General features: G+C 38.5%; 1 protein-coding gene across 16 annotated transcripts in view; it reads left to right on the top strand.

The window, feature by feature from the left end:
- Positions 1-18,454, top strand: part of FHIT (fragile histidine triad diadenosine triphosphatase) — a 1,443,555-nt gene that overhangs the window by 32,666 nt on the left and 1,392,435 nt on the right. For 14 of the 16 annotated variants that reach the window (XM_029242153.1, XM_029242160.1, XM_029242145.1 and 11 more), the window contains exon 2: positions 4,076-4,124. The exons of 1 other annotated variant lie outside the window; for it this stretch is intronic. The gene's annotated coding sequence lies outside the window, so the exon portion shown is untranslated. Of the gene's footprint in view, positions 1-242; positions 350-4,075; positions 4,125-18,454 lie in introns of those variants that run through there. One more of the 16 variants, XM_029242148.1, reaches the window with a different exon arrangement.

The raw sequence follows: 18,454 nt of genomic DNA, 5'->3' as shown, positions 1-18,454 counted from the left end.
CGAGAGCCGTTAGCGCGAGAGCCGTTAGCGCGAGAGCCGTTAGCGCGCCATGGCCCGCCGGGCAGAGAGTGTGGTGAGAGGAGGCTCGAGGCCTTCTCCCCAGGCCCCTCCGGAACCTGGCCTCGGGACCGGCAGGTGACCTGGGGGGCCCAGGGACAGGACTAGGGCTGTGTCTGCAGAGCTTCAGAGACCTCGCCTCGGCCGCCCACTGGCGGGGCCCAGGCCTTGAAGTAGCAGCGGACCTCTCCCACGTCCCCACCTCTGTGACCTAATGGCAGTGGTTGCAGTCTTCATGGGTCCCAGACCATGGAGGCCTCAGCAGCTGGAGTATACGGACACTGCCCTGAAGGTAACAGCTTCACCCCAGCCACCGTGTTGTGATGAGAGGCACACCCCATGTAGAGGCCACAAGGAGGTGTTCCAGCTGATAGCCCCAGCTAAAGTCTCAGCTAACCCTCAGCAACTGGCAGGCATTTGAGGGGATGAGCCTTCAGATGATTCCAGGCCCCAGCTTTCAAGTCTCCCAGCTGAGGCCTCAGGCCCTGTAGCATACAAAAAAGTCGGCTCACTGCACCCTGTCAAGATTCTTGTTCCATAGAAACCATAAAAGATAATAAATTATTATTATGAAGTCATTAATTGTTAGGTAGTTGGCTTTGTAACAATATGTAGTCAATGCAAATGCTTATTTTATTATTACTAACTTGTATTTTGCCTAATATTAACTTACTTCCACCAACTTTCTTTTGGTTCCTATTTGCTTGGTATATAGTTTTCTGTACTTGTCCTTTCAAAATCTCTTTCTGTTTTAGATGTGTTTCTTATAAACATCACATAGCAAGGTTTAAAAAAATTCATTTTGAAAAAATTTTATTTTAACAGATGCATTTAATCCACTTACTCTGATTACTGACATATTTGAACATCTTTTAAATATTTTATTTTGTGTTTTCTGTTCACTGTGTTTTCCTTTGTTTCTTTCTCCATCCCATTCCAGTCTTCTATAGAAAGAGAATTGGTTGAGTTTTCTATTCTCTAGATTGTTCCCTTCACTGGTTTGGATACTTCAATTCTTCTGGTGATTACTCTTATGTGTTTTAAAATCGTGAAATAGAATATACATACAAAATAATTTTTGAAAATGTATATCTACAGTTTAAAGAAAATAATAAACTGAACATCCAGATACCTGTCCCCAAGCCAAGAAATAGAGCATTACCATATTCCAGAATCCTCTTAGACCATTTCCCCATTACAATCTCCTTCCTCACTCTCAAGGTGAGGAAGGAGATTGTAATATAGCCTGAATTCTGTATAAATCATTCATTCCCTTGCTTTTCTTCATAGTTTTTGCTACTTACATGTAATATTTCAAAACAAGATAGTATTTATTTTTGCCTTTTTGAATATGTTATATGCGGAATAATACAGTCTTTTGTGACTTGCTTCTTTTGTTTTACATCATATTTTTGAAAGGCATACGTGTTGATGTGTGTAACTGATCCATTGATTTCTCAACTCTGTGTAATATTCCATTGTAAGAATCTATAAAAATGTGTTTATTCATTGTACTGTTAATACCTGTTTCTGTTTTCAGTATTTCTTGCCATTCTAGCATTGATGCTAGAAACATTCTTATACATGTCCCTTTGAGCATATATGAAAAGATGTCTTTGGTTATGTACATAGAGAAAGAAATGCTAGTTATCTTTAACAAGTTTATCAGTAGCTGTAATGCATATTTTTAACAACTTAATCAGTATCTTTTCCTCCTAAACAATTCATTTCCCTTCCTTTATTCCATATGATTGTGGCCAACCACTCATTTCATCTTAATTGCAAACCCTAAAAATTGGTCATTATTGCTATTATAGGTTTTTGACAAGCAGGGATTAGTAATTATTATCCAATACCCATTATTTATTTATTTATTATTTTTTTTTCTCAAATTTGCTTTAATTTTTAAACTTTATGTAATAATATACTGTGTTTCAGGAAATGTTAGAAACACATTTTTTTTATTGGCGTATAATTGCTTTACAATGGTGTGTTGGTTTCTGCTTTATAACAAAGTGAATCAGTTATACATATACATATGTTCCCATATCTCCTCCCTCTTGCATCTCCCTCCTTCCCACCCTCCCTATCCCACCCCTCCAGGCGGTCACAAAGCACCGAGCTGATCTCCCTGTGCTATGTGGCTGCTTCCCACTAGCTATCTACCTTACATTTGGTAGTGTATATATGTCCATTTGAATTTACTAGATTTACTGTCATACTTGCTAATTTATTTGTTCACCATTGCCTTTTGTTCCTCTTTCCTTCTGGGATCAATTTCTTATTATTCAAGTATATCTTTTAGTATTCCTTTCAGCAAAAGTAAACTACTGTGAGCAGGAAATAATATTTTTTTTTTCTGAAAAATGTCCTTATTTCTCTCATTCTTGAATGATAATTGGTTTAGCATGGCTATAGAATTTTCCTTGAATTTTTTTCACTTGGAACTTAGGACATGTCATTCCACTGCTGTCTTGATTTTATTTTTGCTTATGACAAGTTGTTTTGCAAGGAGTCTATTTTTTTCTCTCTGGTTGGATTTAAGGCTTTCTTTCTATCTCTGGTGTTCTGCGGTTTCCTTCTGTTGTATCTACCTGTAGATTTGATTTTATTTATCTTGTTGAGGTCTTGGTATGCTTTTTCAAGAGGATTCATGTCTTTCATTCTAGAAAATTTGCATTCATTATTTTTTCATATTGGTCCCCTCCCTTTCTTTTGAGCTATATTTTGTTTAGCATTTCTTTGTGTTTGAGATAGAAACGGATACAGCTCAATCTCTATGTTGTCAGACCATAAATCTCTCAGACTTTATAAAATGTAGTATTATACTATTTTATCTAGTCTTCCCCAAATTATGTTTCCCCCAACTCTATTGCAATCCACATAACACAGGGGGAAGGAGAAATTTTGATGGTGTCCCATGGAGGGGCCTTATCTCCTGCATTAATATTCCAAGATTTACATCATAGCCCACAAGTCTGGCCTTGTTCTTTGGTGGTCATGCATCAGCAGTAATGGGTTCTATAGTGGTAGGAGGATGTGAAGGGAAATAGCCCAGTAGGGGCTAAAGCAGTTACTGAGGACATTAAAGGGAAAAAAAAAAAGAAAAAAAAGAAACATGGGAAAACCATGAAGTAGTTGACCATTCCCAACTACTATACCTTAAGAGATGTTAGGACCTAGCCATGTATGAAAGAAATAGGCATATTCCATTTATTTTTGACCATGGAGTCAACATATGAGTAATGTTGGACTACTATAGAATCAGCCCCTTGAAACCTTAAGTTATTGCTGTTGCTTGGCAACTATAGTTTACCACATCTCCTGTCATATTGACTTGTGTGTGGTCAGCACATTGTACGTTTTGGTTGCAGGGAGCTTAACATGCCTAGATTTGATTTGAAATGCCAAGTTTGGCTTCCTCTGTTTTATGAGTTTCTCACTACCGAGAGAAGGCTACACTCTACCTAGAGGAAGGAGGATTATATGTGTAAGCTTGCACACATTTACTCATAGGGGCAAGTGGTGAGGTCTGGATTGGGAGGACCCTGCACGCCATATAAATGGAATAGGCTCCCCCAAGTAAAACTCCCAGGGAAATGGAAATCGAGTGTGCAAGAAAGATGGCGCTAAAAGATGTAAGAAAATAAAATGCTCGGTCAGATCTAGTGTGCTGCATAATGTTTAATTTGATTTTCATCTCTGCACTTTATAAGCTATTTCATCTCTGCACTCCTCCATTCTGTAGAGGAGTTCACACCCCAAAAGATTTGACTATAGATCTGGCCAGGTTTGTGTGAGTCAATTCTGGGTAGATGTGTGTGCCGTTTTCAGTTTATGACTTTGTCTTTCATTGACCTCTTGTACAGGAGGTATGAGGCATAAAGTTTTATCAGTGGTTTATTTGGCTAGCATCACATACCATGGCATATGGAAATTCTACTTAGAGACGTGGAGAGAAAACGTTTGCTGTTTTGCTCGCAGATAACTCAGTGCTTTCGTTTTTATCTCTTTGTAGCTTTGAAGCGCAGCAAAGAAGGGAAATCCATTGAGAACAGTCTGTAAAGGTAAGTGTATTTATTACATGGCCCTGACAAACATTGCCTTTACAACATTGATTTTTCTTTTATTCAGAGATTTAAACACTCGGATTAAAGATATAGCTGACAGGACAACTTCCTTAACCACCTGCTTGTCCTCCCTCATAGGCAAAAGTGCTGAGCAATAGTTAGCAGAGAGCAGGAGGAAATAAAATGATGTGCTGAGGGTAGCCAAATGCAGTTGTATGCTTGCTGACTTTTGCTTTCTTCTCAGCAGTTAAGACATTCCAATGGAGCTAAATTTACGAAGATTAATGCTAGATGGAAAAAGAATGCACTGGTACCACTTCTGGTCAATAGTTAAATAAAACCAGCTGGCCAAATAAAGCATTTAAGATAAAATTCAAAGTGGCATTTCAATTGCGTTGGATGAAATTTATCATTAAATTCAGTTGTGCCATTATGTGGAAGAGCTAGTTTTGTAGAAAGGAGAAAGTTAGTCAGTTTGGTGTAGCTAATTGCATTCCACCCAGTCGCTTTGGACGCTAAGTGAGTTAAGGAAATGAACTTCCAAGTTTGAAGCAATGGGGAAAGTATCTACTCAGCCTCCTGTGAAACATTACAATTGAGCTGCTTTTTACATGGAAAAATGTAATTGTTTCCTCTTTCCTAGGTATATTTGTAAGCATACGTCTGTACAGCATTGTTCTTTGAGCCATTGTTTAATTTCTGTTCTGCATGAAGTATTTTAATTTAAAGATTTCATTCTGGGGAATTATAGGGCTGCAGTTTCATCAAAAGTCTTTGGTGGCCAGGGTGAAATATGCCATAATTTTACATTTGTTTTCATCATCAGTTATGTTTTTGACAATTTTAGGGTTTTTTTTTCTGTCATTTTTATTACAGGAATCATGAGCGTGACCACTTTAGTTAAAGTTGGAAGAGCCATTTTGATTTACTTTATATTTTTAAGTTATTCCTAACTTTATGACAAATCTACTTCTGGAGCTGAATTTTTAATGTTTATTTTGAGGGTGAAAAGGAATTTTACAGGGAAATTGGAGAAAACCCCTTTTGAATAATCAGAACATGAGCTATAAAAATATTGTTTTGAGGATTTGCTTTGGGATGATTAAACTCTGGTGCATGAAAGCTGGTTGGCTTGGAATTTTTCTGTAATGGTTGGCCACTAGTGACGAAAAAAATATCTTAAGAAGTAGATAATTCTTTTTTTTTTTTTTTGTGGTACGCGGGCCTCTCACTGCTGTGGCCTCTCCTGTTGTGGAGCACAGGCTCCGGACACGCAGGCTCAGTGGCCATGGCTCACGGGCCCAGCCGCTCCGCGGCATGTGGGATCTTCCCGGACCGGGTCACGAACCCGTGTCCCCTGCATTGGCAGGCGGACTCTCAACCACTGTGCCAGCAGGGAAGCCCAGAAGTAGATAATTCTTATATTCAGCCATATAACTTACACATCTCTGGACCATTGAGCCACATCTTGGAATAAAGCAGTACTTGATAGCTTTTAGAAATAAATTCTCATAAACTGTTGGAGTTAGTGATGATGTAGCAGTCTTCAGAACCTTGAGATATTTAGGTACAGTTATGGTGCTCTCATTCTTCTTGGAAAGTATTTTCACACTGGTATCTATTTCCTCTACTCTCAATGAAAACCCTTTGTTATTCTGGTAATCTGGAGTCAGACATGGATTTAGTTGTGGTTTGACTTTTATGAGCTATTGGACCATGGACAAGTTATTCACCCCCTCTGTATTTCAGTTTCCTGCTTTGTGAAATGGAAATAAAACTGTTTTGCTCCTAAGGTTGTGGAGCTTAAATGAATTATTATGTGTTGAGGGCTTAGAACAGGTCCTGGTCCATGATAACCACTCAGTAGCTCTTAGCTGTTGCTGCTCTTGTTAATATTACTGTCATCATCATCGTCATCAGCGTTAGCATCCTTATGGATTTATTCATTAGATATTTTGAGGAGTCTGTTCTTTTTGGAAGTGTAGGGATAATGTTTCAAAAATGAGCATTTTGTTACTAAAGAAGGGCAAATTCTGCTTTGGCTTTTAAGAATCAAATGAAAAGATAACTTTCAGGTAATATGAGAAGTGAGGCCTCTAAGTAAAAAGTTGTCAGGTTGAAGTTTTGTTGGTGTCAGGGTAAATGCTATCTTTGGCTGTGTGTGGGAAACTACTAATTAATATAGTCTTAGGAAGTGAGTGATCTATTGCTACTAGTTAGATTGAGGAATTTTTGAAGAAAACCTCATTAAGTTTAGAGGAACTTCTTCCCCCTCCCCTTTTTTTCCTGTCATGTATGTTTTCCCTTTTTAACTGCACTTTATTTTCTTTTGAAGTAATTACAGTAGCGGAACTGTACCCAGGGACCCTACTCAGGGCCCTACAGTCAGCATAAGGATAGGTGCATGACCACAAGCTTGGTTAACGGGTGCTTCTTCTTTGGAATTTGAATCTTGAGCTAAAGGATTCTCCTTTCTCCCAGTCGGCATTCTGCCCTGACAGTACCTGCCATGAGACCACTGTAGCAGTTCCCATTTCCCAGCTTCCACATCTGTCTTGGTCACTGATGGTGTTCAACCCTTATTTTCCAGTCTTCCATGGATTTGCTGAGCCTCCAATTTCCTTCCCATAATCCTTCTTAAATTAGTCAATTGGTTTCTGTTGCTTGCAATCACAGAACCCTAATAGAGTAGTTTACGTGTTAGGGAGCTAAATTTGGAATAAGTGGGGTGTGTTTGGAGGTTTACAGTAAAAATACCATTCACTACTTTCTTCCATCATATATAAGTAGCTGAGTGTTTTGCAGCAGATTACATAAGGTGAAGAGTTCTCAATTATTATTTCAAAAGTGGGCTATTTTGTTGGACTCTCCACTACTCTTGTGTTTGGTAAAAAGAAGTCACTTTTGGCTGCTTCTCGAAGCTCTCAAAGGATATGTGTATATGTGGGGGTAGAGTTGGAATGAGAAGAGAAGCAAAGAGGTCATCCTTCCAATTTCTGGAGCCCTGGTCTCTTTGTGGCATGGGTATTGTGAAGGGACTGTGATTTCCTTCTACTTATCCCAGCATCCCAAAACAAAACTATTTAAATATTTTTATACTTTTGCCTGAATTTTTATTGCTCTTTTGAACACTTTTCTTGCCCTACTGAACACCTTCTTTTCAATGGTGTGTAAAATGTGATTGAAAACTCAGTTACTTAGGTCTGTGGCACTGCTTGTGGTTTCCCGAGAATGGAATGGGCAAATTTGCCCTATTTCCCCTTGTGTCTTGTTTGTTGACTGCTTCTCTGTTCCGTGCAGTGCCTAGAACAAAGCTGGTTAATGATTTTTTCACAGGGACATCAATTTTTCACTCCTACTGTGAATAAATAGCACGACAGCATTGTATGGTTGAAAGAACCTTAGCTGAAGCATTAGGAAACATACCTTCTAGTTTGGGCTCTGCTGCTTGCTAGCTTTATGACTCTGGGCAAGAAAGCCAACTTTTCTTAAGGTCTCAGTTTTCCTCACCTGTAAAATAGGATAACCCTTACCCTATCTACTGTGTAGGGCTGTTCTGAGGATGACGTAAAGATAATGTATGTGGAAGTGCTTAGGAAATTAAAGTGCTGTGTAATATCAATGTATTATTATTATTGTTAATATCATGCTATTTATATTTATTAAACAGATTGAAAAATCGAAGGCTTATTTTATGAGGCTGAATAGGAAAGGGAGGTAAATAAAAAAACAAAAATAGAAACAAAACTCTGCATAGTACTTGTGCTGGAATTCTCTGTTTGTGCCTCCAGCTCTCATTCCTCTGAAATGCTGTGTGTCCCAGGAGGCTGACTTATTGTCAGCATACCCTGGGCTCCCTTGCTCTCTGGCCTTCCACTGGAGTAGCCAAAGGAAGGCATTGGGCGAAAATCGGAGAATGCAAGGTTGGACTATTATCCCCTACCTTCCTTGCAGCACTGTGGGTTGACAGTGGCTGTATTCCTCTAAGGAAGGCCACCAGGGTTCTTGTTGGGGGCCTCTCTTCTGCAGCTGCAGCTTTTTTCTACTATTTGGTAACTGCTCCTTCCTTTTGCCCCTTAAATTAGCAGTTTATTTCTGCTAACTCCAGGATACTGTTGTCTCTTCTTGGTTTCCCTTAACCTTGCCCACACCCTTCATTAAATTCCCCTCAATTACCCCCAGTGATGGTGCTGTCTTTTTTAATGCAAATTTTTAAAAAACATCTTTATTGGAGTATAATTGCTTTACAATGGTGTGTTAGTTGCTGCTCTATAACAAACTGAATCAGCTATACATATAGATATATCCCCATATCTCCTCCCTCTTGGCATCTCCCTCCCACCCTCCCTATCCCATCCCTCTAGGTGGTCACAGAGCACTGAGCTGATCTCCATGTGCTGTGTGGCTGCTTCCCACTAGCTATCTATTTTATATTTGGTAGTGTATATATGTCCATGCCACTCTCTCACTTCGTCCCAGCTTACCCTTCCCCCTCCGCGTGTCCTCAAGTCCATTCTGTACGTCTGTGTCTTTACTCCTGTCCTGCCCCTAGGTTCTTCAGAACCTTTTTTTTTTTTTTTTCAGATTCCATATGTATGTGTTAGCATACAGTATTTGTTTTTCTCTTTCTGACTTAACTTCACTCTGTATGACAGACTCTAGGTCCATCCACCTCACTACAAATAACTCAATTTCATTTCCTTTTATGGCTGAGTAATATTCCATTGTATATATGTGCCACATCTTCTTTATGCATTCATCTATCAGTGGACACTTAGGTTGCTTCCATGTCCTGGCTATTGTGAGTAGTGCTGCAGTGAACATTGTGGTACATGACTCTTTTTGAATTATGGTTTTCTCAGGGTATGTGCCCAGTAGTGGGATTGCTGGGTTGTATGGTAGTTCTATTTTTAGTTTTTTAAGGAACCTCCATACTGTTCTCCATAGTGGCTGTATCAATTTATATTCCCACCAACAGTGCAAGAGGGTTCCCTTTTCTCCACACCCTCTCTAGCATTTATTGTTTGTAGATATTTTGATGATGGCCATTCTGACTGGTGTGAGGTAATACCTCATTGTAGTTTTGATTTGCATTTCTCTAATGATTAGTGATGTTGAGTCACCTTTCATGTGTTTGTTGGCAATCTGTATGTCTTCTTTGGGGAAATGTCTATTTAGATCTTCTGCCCATTTTTGGATTGGGTTGTTTGTTTCTTGGATATTGAGCTGCATGAGCTGCTTGTATATTTTGGAGATTAATCCTTTGTCAGTTGCTTCGTTTGCAAATATTTTCTCCTATTCTGAGGGTTGTCTTTTCTTCTTTTTTATGTTTTCCTTTGCTGTGCAAAAGCTTTGAAGTTTCATTAGGTCCCATTTGTTTATTTTTGGTTTTATTTCCATTTCTCTAGCAGATGAGTCAAAAAGGATCTTGCCGTGATTTATGTCATAGAATGTTCTGCCTATGTTTCCTCTAAGAGATTGATAGTGTCTGATCTTACATTTAGGTCTTTAATCCATTTTGAGTTTATTTTTGTGTATGGTGTTAGAGAGTGTTCTAATTTCATTCTTTTACATGTAGCTGTCCAGTTTTCCCAGCACCACTTATTGAAGAGGCTGTCTTTTCTCCACTGTATATTCTTGCCTCCTTTATCAAAAATAAGGTGACCATAAGTGTGTGGTTTTATCTCTGGGCTTTCTATCCTGTTCCATTGATCTATATTTCTGTTTTTGTGCCATACTGCCTGGATTACTGTAGCTTTGTAGTATAGTCTGAAGTCCAGGAGCCTGATTCCTCCAGCTCCATTTTTCTTTCTCAATATTGCTTTGGCTATTCGGGGTCATTTGTGTTTCCATACAAATAATGAAATTTTTTGTTCTAGTTCTGTGAAAAATGCCATTGGTAGTTTGGTAGAGATTGCATAGAATCTGTAGATTGCTTTGGTTACTATAGTCATTTTCACAATGTTGATTCTTCCAATCCAAGAGCATGGTATATCTCTCCATCTGTTTGTATCATCTTTAATTTCTTTCGTCAGTGTCATAGTTTTCTGTATACAGGGCTTTTGTCTCCTTAGGTAGGTTTATTCCTAGGTATTTTATTCTTTTTGTTGCAGTGGTGAATGGGAGTGTTTCCTTAATTTCTTTTTCAGATTTTTCATCATTAGTGTATAGGAATGCAAGAGATTTCTGTGCATTGATTTTGTATCCTGCTATTATACCAAATTCATTGATTAGCTCTAGTAGTTTTCTGGTAGCATCTTTAGGATCCTCTGTGTTTACTATCATGTCATCTGCAAACAGTGACAGCTTTACTTGTTCTTTTCCGATTTGGATTCCTTTTATTTCTTTTTTTTTCTCTGATTGCCATGGTTAAAACTTCTAAAACTATGTTGAATAATAGTGGTGAAAGTGGATAACCTTGTCTTGTTCCTGATCTTAGAGGAAATGGTTTCAGTTTTTCACCATTGAGAACGAAGTTGGCTGTGGGTTTGTCATATATGGCCTTTATTATGTTGAGGTAAGTTCTCTCTATACCTACTTTCTGTAGGGTTTTTGTCGTAAATTGGTGTTGAATTTTGTCAAAAGCCCTTTCTGCATCTATTGAGGTGATCATATGGATTTTATCCTTCAACTTGTTAATATGGTGTATCACATTGATTGATTTGTGTATTTTGAAGAATCCTTGCATTCCTGGGATAAACCCCACTTGATCATGGTGTATGATCCTTTTAATGTGCGGTTGGATTCTGTTTGCTAGTATTTTGTTGAGGATTTTTGCATCTGTGTTCATCAGTGATATTGGTCTGTAGTGTTCTTTTTTTGTTACATCTTTGTCTGTTTTTGGTATCAGGGTGATGGTGGCCTTGTAGAAGGAGTTTGGGAGTGTTCCTCCCTCTGCTATAGTTTGGAAGAGTCTGAGAAGGATAGGTGTTAGCTCTTCTCTAAATATTTGATAGAATTTGCCTGTGAAGCCATCTGGTCCTCGGCTTTTGTTTGTTGGAAGATTTTTGATCACAGTTTCAATTTCAGTGCTTGTGATGGGTCTGTTCATATTTTCTGTTTCTTTCTGGTTCAGTCTCTGAAGGTTGTGCATTTCTAAGAATTTGTCCATTTCTTCCAGGTTGTCTATTTTATTGGCCTGTAGTCGCTTGTAGTAATCTCTCATGATTTTTTGTATTTCTGCAGTGTCGGTTGTTACTTCCCCTTTTTCATTTCTAATTCTATTGATTTGAGTCTTCTCCCTTTTTTTCTTGATGAGTCTAGCTAATGGTTTATCAATTTTGTTTATCTTCTCAAAGAACCAGCTTTTAGTTTTATTGATCTTTGTTATCATTTCCTTCATTTCTTTTTCATTTATTTCTCATCTGATCTTTATGATTTCTTTCCTTCTGCTAACTTTGGGGGTTTTTTGTTCTTCTTTCTCCAGTTGCTTTAGGTGTAAGGTTAGGTTGTTTATTTGAGGTGTTTCTTGTTTCTTAAGGTAGGATTGTGTTGCTATAAACTTCCCTCTTAGAACTGGTTTTGCTGCATCCCATAGGTTTTGGGTCATCATGTTTTCATTGTCATTTGTTTCTAGGTAGTTTTTGATTTCCTCTTTGATTTCTTCAGTGATCTCTTGGTTATTAAGTAGTGTATTGTTTAGCCTCCATGTGTTTGTATTTTTTACAGATTTTTTCCTGTAATTGATATCTAGTCTCATAGCATGTTGTCAGAAAAGCTACTTGATATGATTTCAGTTTTCTTAAATTTACCAAGGCTTGTTTTGTGACCCAAGATATGATCTATCCTGGAGAATTTTCCATGTGCACTTGAGAAGAATGTGTATTCTGTTGTTTTTGGATGGAATGTCCTATAAATATCATTTAAGTCCATCTTGTTGAATGTATCATTTAAAGCTTGTGTTTCCTTATTTATTTTCATTTTGGATGATCTGTTCTTTGGTGTTAAAGTCCCCTACTATGATTGTGTTACTACCGATTTCCACTTTTATGGCTGTTAGTATTTGCCTTATGTATTGAGGTGCTCCTATGTAGGGTGCATAAATATTTACAATTATTATATCTTCTTCTTGGATTGATCCCTTGATCATTATATAGTGTCCTTCTTTGTCTCTTGTAATACTTTGTTTTAAAGTCTATTTTGCCTGATATGAGAATTGCTACTCTAGCTTTCTTTTGATTTCCATTTGCATGGAATATCTTTTTCCATCCCCTCACTTTCAGTCTGTTTGTGTCCCTAGGTCTGAAGTGGGTCTCTTGTAGATAGCATATATATGGGTCTTGTTGTTATATCCATTCAGCCAGTCTATGTCTTTTGGTTGGAGCATTTAATCCATTTACATTTAAGGTAATTATCGAGATGTATGTTCGTATTCCCAATTTCTTAATTGTTTTGGGTTTGTTATTGTACGTCTTTTCCTTCTCTTGTGTTTCCTGCCTAGAGAAATTTCTTTAGCATTTATTGTAAAGCTGGTTTGGTGGTGCTGAATTCTCTTAACTTTTTCCTGTTTGTAAAGGTTTTAATTTCTCTGTCAAATCTGAATGAGATCGTTGCTGGATAGAGTAATCTTTGTTGTAGGGTTTTCCCTTTCATCACTTTAAATATGTCATGACACTCCCTTCTGGCTTGCAGAGTTTCTGCTGAATGATCAGCTGTTAACTTTATGGGGATTCCCTTGTATGTTATTTGTTGTTTTTCCCTTGCTGCTTTTAATATTTTTTCTTTATATTTAAATTTTGATAGTTTGATTAATATGTGTCTTGGCGTGTTTCTCCTTGGATTTATCCAGTATGGGACTCTCTGTGCTTCCTGGACTTGACTGACTATTTCCTTTCCCATATTAGGGAAGTTTTCAACTATAATCTCTTCAAATATTTTATCAGTCCCCTTCTTTTTCTCTTTTTCTTCTGGGACCCCTGTAATTCGAATGTTGGTGCGTTTAATGTTTTCCCAGATGTCTCTGAAACTGTCCTCAATTCTTTTCATTCTATTTTCTTTATTCTGCTCTGTGGTAGTTATTTCCATTCTTCTGCCTCAGTTTTTCTGCTCTTGATCCCTTCTAGAGAATTTTTAATTTCATTTATTGTGGTGTTCATCATTTTTTTTTTGCTCTTTAGTTCTTCTAGGTCCTTGTTAACTGTGTATTGTATTTTATCTATTCTATTTCCAAGATTTTGGATCATGTTTACTATCATTACTCTGAATTGTTTTTCAGATAGACGGCCTGTTTCCTCTTTGTTTGTTTGTTTGTGTTTTTACCTTGCTCCTTCATCTGCTGTGTATTTCTCTGTCTTCTCATTTTGCTTAACTTACTGTGTTTGGGGTCTCCTTTTCACAGGCTGTAGGTTTGTAGTTCCCATTGTTTTTTGTGTCTGCCCCCATTGGGTAAGGTTGGTTCAGTGGGTTGTGTAGGCTCCCTGGTAGAGGGGACTGGTGCCTGTGTTCTGGTGCATAAGGCTGGATCTTGTCTTTCTGGTGGGCAGGACCATGTCCGATGGTGTGTTTTGGGGTGTCTGTGAACTTATTATGATTTTAGGCAGCCTTTCTGCTAATGGGTGGGGTTGTGTTCCTGTCTTGCTTGTTGTTTGGCATAGGTTGTCCAGCACTGTAGCTTTCTGGTCATTGAGTGGAGCTGGGTCTTAGCGTGAGATGGAGATCTCTGGGAGAGCTTTTGTCGTTTGATATTACGTGGAGCTGGGAGGTCTCTGGTGGACCAATGTCCTGAACTCGACTCTGTCACCTCAGAGGCACAGACATAACACATGGCCAGAGCATCATGACCCTGTTAGCCACATGGCTCATAAGAAAAGGGAGGAAAAAAAGAAGAAAAGAAAGAAAAAATAAATAAAATAAAGTTATTGAAATAAAAAATACAAGAAAATCATTAAAAGTAAAAAAAATTAAAACATTATAAGAAAAGAAAAAGAAAGAAAGAAGAGAGTAACCAAACCAAGAAACAAATACACCAATGATGGGAAGCTCTAAAAAGTATACAAAAAAAAAACTTGACCGACAGAACCATAGTAGACATGGTAAAAGCAAAGCTATACAGACAAAATCATACAAAGAAGCATACACATACACACTCACAATAAGTGATAAAGGCAAAAATATATATATATCTTATGGGAAGTCTGAGCTCTTCTGCCAGTGTTGCAGTAGGTGTTTTGTAGGAGTTGTTCCACATGTAGATATATTTCTGATGTATTTGTGGGGAGGAAGGTAATCTCCACATCTTACTCCTCTGCCATCTTGAAGGTCCCCACCTTTTTTTTCTCTTTTCCTTTGTCCTTCGTCTAGTTTCACTTGTTCTTAGGGTGCCAAGTGCTGAGGCCTTGCACCCGGCATTTCAGACCAGAGTTCCAGTGCGAAGTGGCTGCACAGGACCCTTCAGTTCCAAGGGGCCATGTTCTCAACTCTGCGCACACACTGTGCTTCAACTTCTATCTTTATATTTCTACTGTTCTCAATTCAATTCAACAAATGTCTTTCTAGGACTTAACAGTGTGCCAGGGGCATAGTAAGTGTTTATTTACTATGAACTGGACATTTTGGTGATACAGTTGGGGGGAGTATATCAATCAGTTTTTTTTTTTTTTTGCTGTACTGGCACGGGCCCAGCCGCTCCGCGGCATGTGGGATCTTCCTGGACTGGGGCACGAACCCGTGTCCCCTGCACCGGCAGGCGGACTGTCAACCACTGTGCCACCAGGGAAGCCCTCAATCAGTTTTTAAAAAAGCAAGTTTTGGTAAACTGAAAAACTTTATGTTAATCCTAGTTCATAAAGACCTCTAATGTTTATGCTTATGCACACTATGAATTATCTTTTGAAGTTCATTTTTATTTTCATCAAAGCAAGATACCTACATTGTTTGAATAAAACAGCACTAAAAAGCAAATACTGAAAAACTGCACACCAACCCCTTCTCAACCTTTCTCTCTTCTGACCCCCTCCCCCAAATTGCAACTTTTAACTCTGATAGTTCTGGTGTTTATCTCTCTGTTTCTAAGTAACATACTTATACTTTTTTTCCAGGTACATCAAGTTTAGCAGTAGCTCTTTGACACTCCCACTCCTACCACTTTTGGTCCCCATAGGCTCCTAAAATAATCAATATATAATATTTACATTATTATGTTATTACGGTTGGTAATATTTTCTTTAACATATAACTTTCTGTCTTGCTTGGAATTAACGTATGCTTTAAAAAAATCGCTTAGGCTCTACCTTATGAGGTAGGTAGTAATAGAATTTCCATTTTATAGATGTCGAAATTGAGGCTTAAGTCTAAGGATTTTGCCTAGAGTCAGACAGCTAATAAGTGTTAGGTTTGGAATTAGACTTCAGCTAGTCTGCCTACAAAGCCTGCATTCCTGATCATGAGATTATTTACAAGCACTGTTACCTTCAGTTGTTATCCTAAAGGCTACATTAAAAAAACAAAACCTGGGCTTCCCTGGTGGCACAGTGGTTGAGAGCCCGCCTGCCGATGCAGGGGACATGGATTCATGCCCCAGTCTGGGAAGATCCCACATGCTGCGGAGCAGCTGGGCCCGTGAGCCATGGCCACTGAGCCTGCGTGTCCGGAGCCTCTGTTCCGCAACGGGAGAGGCCACAACAGTGAGAGGCCCGCGTACCGCAAAAAAAAACAAAAAGAAAAACAAAAATCAGTAAAAACCAAACTTGAGTTCTTTCTTCAGAGATTCAGAATAAGTAGATCTGGGGAGGGGACCAAAAATATGTATTTTTAAAAGCTCCATAAGTGATTCCATTGGTCAGTAGGTTTTGAGAACTTCAGTCACCATCATCACCATCATGATCATCTACATCATCACATCCACCATCATCACCACCACCACTTCCATCAGCAGCAAGAAATGACAGTCTTGTACAGTGCTCTCAGTAGCTGAGCAGAAATTGTGGTATCCATTAAGGCAGTTGCTTTTTGACCTCTTAGGTGAGCTCACACTGGTGGGTGATTCAGGTAATGATTTATCCAGTCATTTTTAAGTTTGGCAAGTGCTTTGGGAGGAATTGTGCCCCACAGAAGTGGACAAGGTAATTTTTTTCAGCTCAGCAGGTTGTTACTTTATCTGGTATAAAGGCAATGAGAAGATTGTGCCTGTACTTAACCCTGACCTTAAAGGGACTCACTTTTTTTCTGAGAATTCCCCAAAGTGACATCTAGCGGAAATACAGAGCTCACGTAAAGGAGAAATTTTGATGTCTTTGTTCTGTTTGATTTCCATCCTCCCCCTTCCCCCACTGCTTGTGGCATTTCTTGTTTATCAGGCAGGAGAGCAGCAGTAAAATTTGGCCTGGGGTTTTCTCATCCCTAGGTGTGAAATTATTTCAGAACTAAAATAATAATACTTTGCATTTCTATGGGACTTTTATTTGAAGATCTAAAAGTGTTAATAGAGCTTGCCAGCACCCTCTGAAGTAGATAAGTATTATTAGAGAAGATTTCCTCCAAGAACATTTTCACTTCATATCCCATGTGTGACTTGAAAATGCTTTTGTATTATTTGGGAATCTCAGCTTTATAAAGTGCCTTGTATATAGGGCACTTCTTTTCTTTATATTCAATTTTCATTAATTCCCAGCACATTGAGGGAAGTATAGTCATGTCTCATGAATGGGTGTGGCGTTATTTAGAGAAAAAATAAAGGCATTCTGTTATTGCCTTTTATTTTTGAGTGTTTTGAAAATGTTCAGTAGTATTCACCAGCTATGGAACTGTTTGAAAATGTTCAGTAGTATTCACCAGCTATGGAACTGTCTATCTTACAGTTAATTTTCCTTTTTTAAGGTAGCAGGACTTGTAATATATTGAATAACTAGTGGGAACTTGGACTGATAGTGTGGTGTCCTTTGGGAGCTCATGACATGTCAAGCCAATTAAAAATACAAACCTAGTTTGCATTCTGAATTAAAGGTTTAATTTTGAAAAATTGTTTTGAATGTTGCATGCATGAATTTTAATCACACATGCATGCATACTTGGTTACATTTTTTTTACCTCTAAATTTTGGAAGTGCTATTTCAGTGATGTTTAGGGTTTCTGCTCACTTAGTGTCATTGATGCAGAAGTGCTGCAGGTCTTGCCTAGCACAGAACATTCAGGAAAAGGCCTTCTGATTCTTAGTCCACGCTGGTCACCCTGGAAAGCTCCTTGTCCATGCAGCATTAGGTGACCCTGCTGTGTCTATGCAAAGGACATAGACACAAGATCTTTTACTGTGGCTTCAGGGCCCAAATATTTATTTTCCCAGCATCCTCTCACAATTCCCATCAAAAGTCCTATCACTTCCCTAGAGTTTCTGTTAGGGAACAGGCTGCCCACCTCCACTACTTTAAGGAACTGGAAAACCTCTAGCCTCTCCCCAATAGTGGGAAAGCACAATTTTAGGTAAACAAGATCAAAGGAAACAGAACAGTTTAAATGGAACAGAACAATCGAAATTTGTCTGTATCCCTGTCCAGAAATGCTGGTGTCTAGCACCATGAGTTTAGGCTTTTGAAAGAAAAATCTTTAGTGGGGGTTGGGTTTTGAGGGTTAGAGATTTCTTCTAGTGCTTTCTGATTTTGGACATGCCCCTAAGATAAAGGGAATGTTGACGTTCTTGAGATAAGAAAGGGAAAAATATACACAGGAGGAATAACAAAACATACCAATTGATATCTTTAAATTATGCTGCCCCAAATTCGCTGGTGAGACAAGGAGACGCATCAGAATTTGTGGGGTGCTTTATGACTCTCATGATGGAGAGAGTGTGTCAGATGATCACATGGTCAGTACTTTTCCTGGCATCTCAGTTGTCTTCCTTTTTGGGAAAAATTCACTTAAGACCATTATCTGAAGGTTTGGAGGAATATGGGCAGAATTATGAATCTCTATACCATTTTTTTCCTGAGTCTTTTGCTCAAAGGAGGTCACATTAATTTGCTGTTAATTATGTGAAGATAGATTTATCAGTGAAGATAGTTTTTGCTGCCAGTAATCAAAAATCTACTCAAAATGGGAATAGATGATAAGGGAATTTAAAAAAGAAGCTTCCTACCCTCTCCATGTCTACCTGCTGAGCCCCATGGATGTCATGATCGATGGAAAGGCATTACGGAACCCTGGCTCTGAATGTCTGGAATCCAACCTTAATCCACTTTTTCCTGGTGCCAAGCAACTGGGGACCCACCAGGGTGCCTTTGATGGTTGTCACTGTGCAGCAGGGAGATGATTTTGAGCACTAGGCTGTTGACAGGTTGCTAAGCATTGGCAATTACTTTGTGAATTTCTCTACTAACTTACATTTGAACACAAAATAA

This window comes from Monodon monoceros, unplaced genomic scaffold (assembly GCF_005190385.1).
Source record: "Monodon monoceros isolate NGI ecotype Baffin Bay Population unplaced genomic scaffold, NGI_Narwhal_1 Super_Scaffold_3, whole genome shotgun sequence".
In the NCBI taxonomy this organism is placed as follows: domain Eukaryota; kingdom Metazoa; phylum Chordata; class Mammalia; order Artiodactyla; family Monodontidae; genus Monodon; species Monodon monoceros.
Note: the sequence above shows the minus strand (reverse complement) of the source record. Positions and strands in the feature narration are given on the sequence as shown.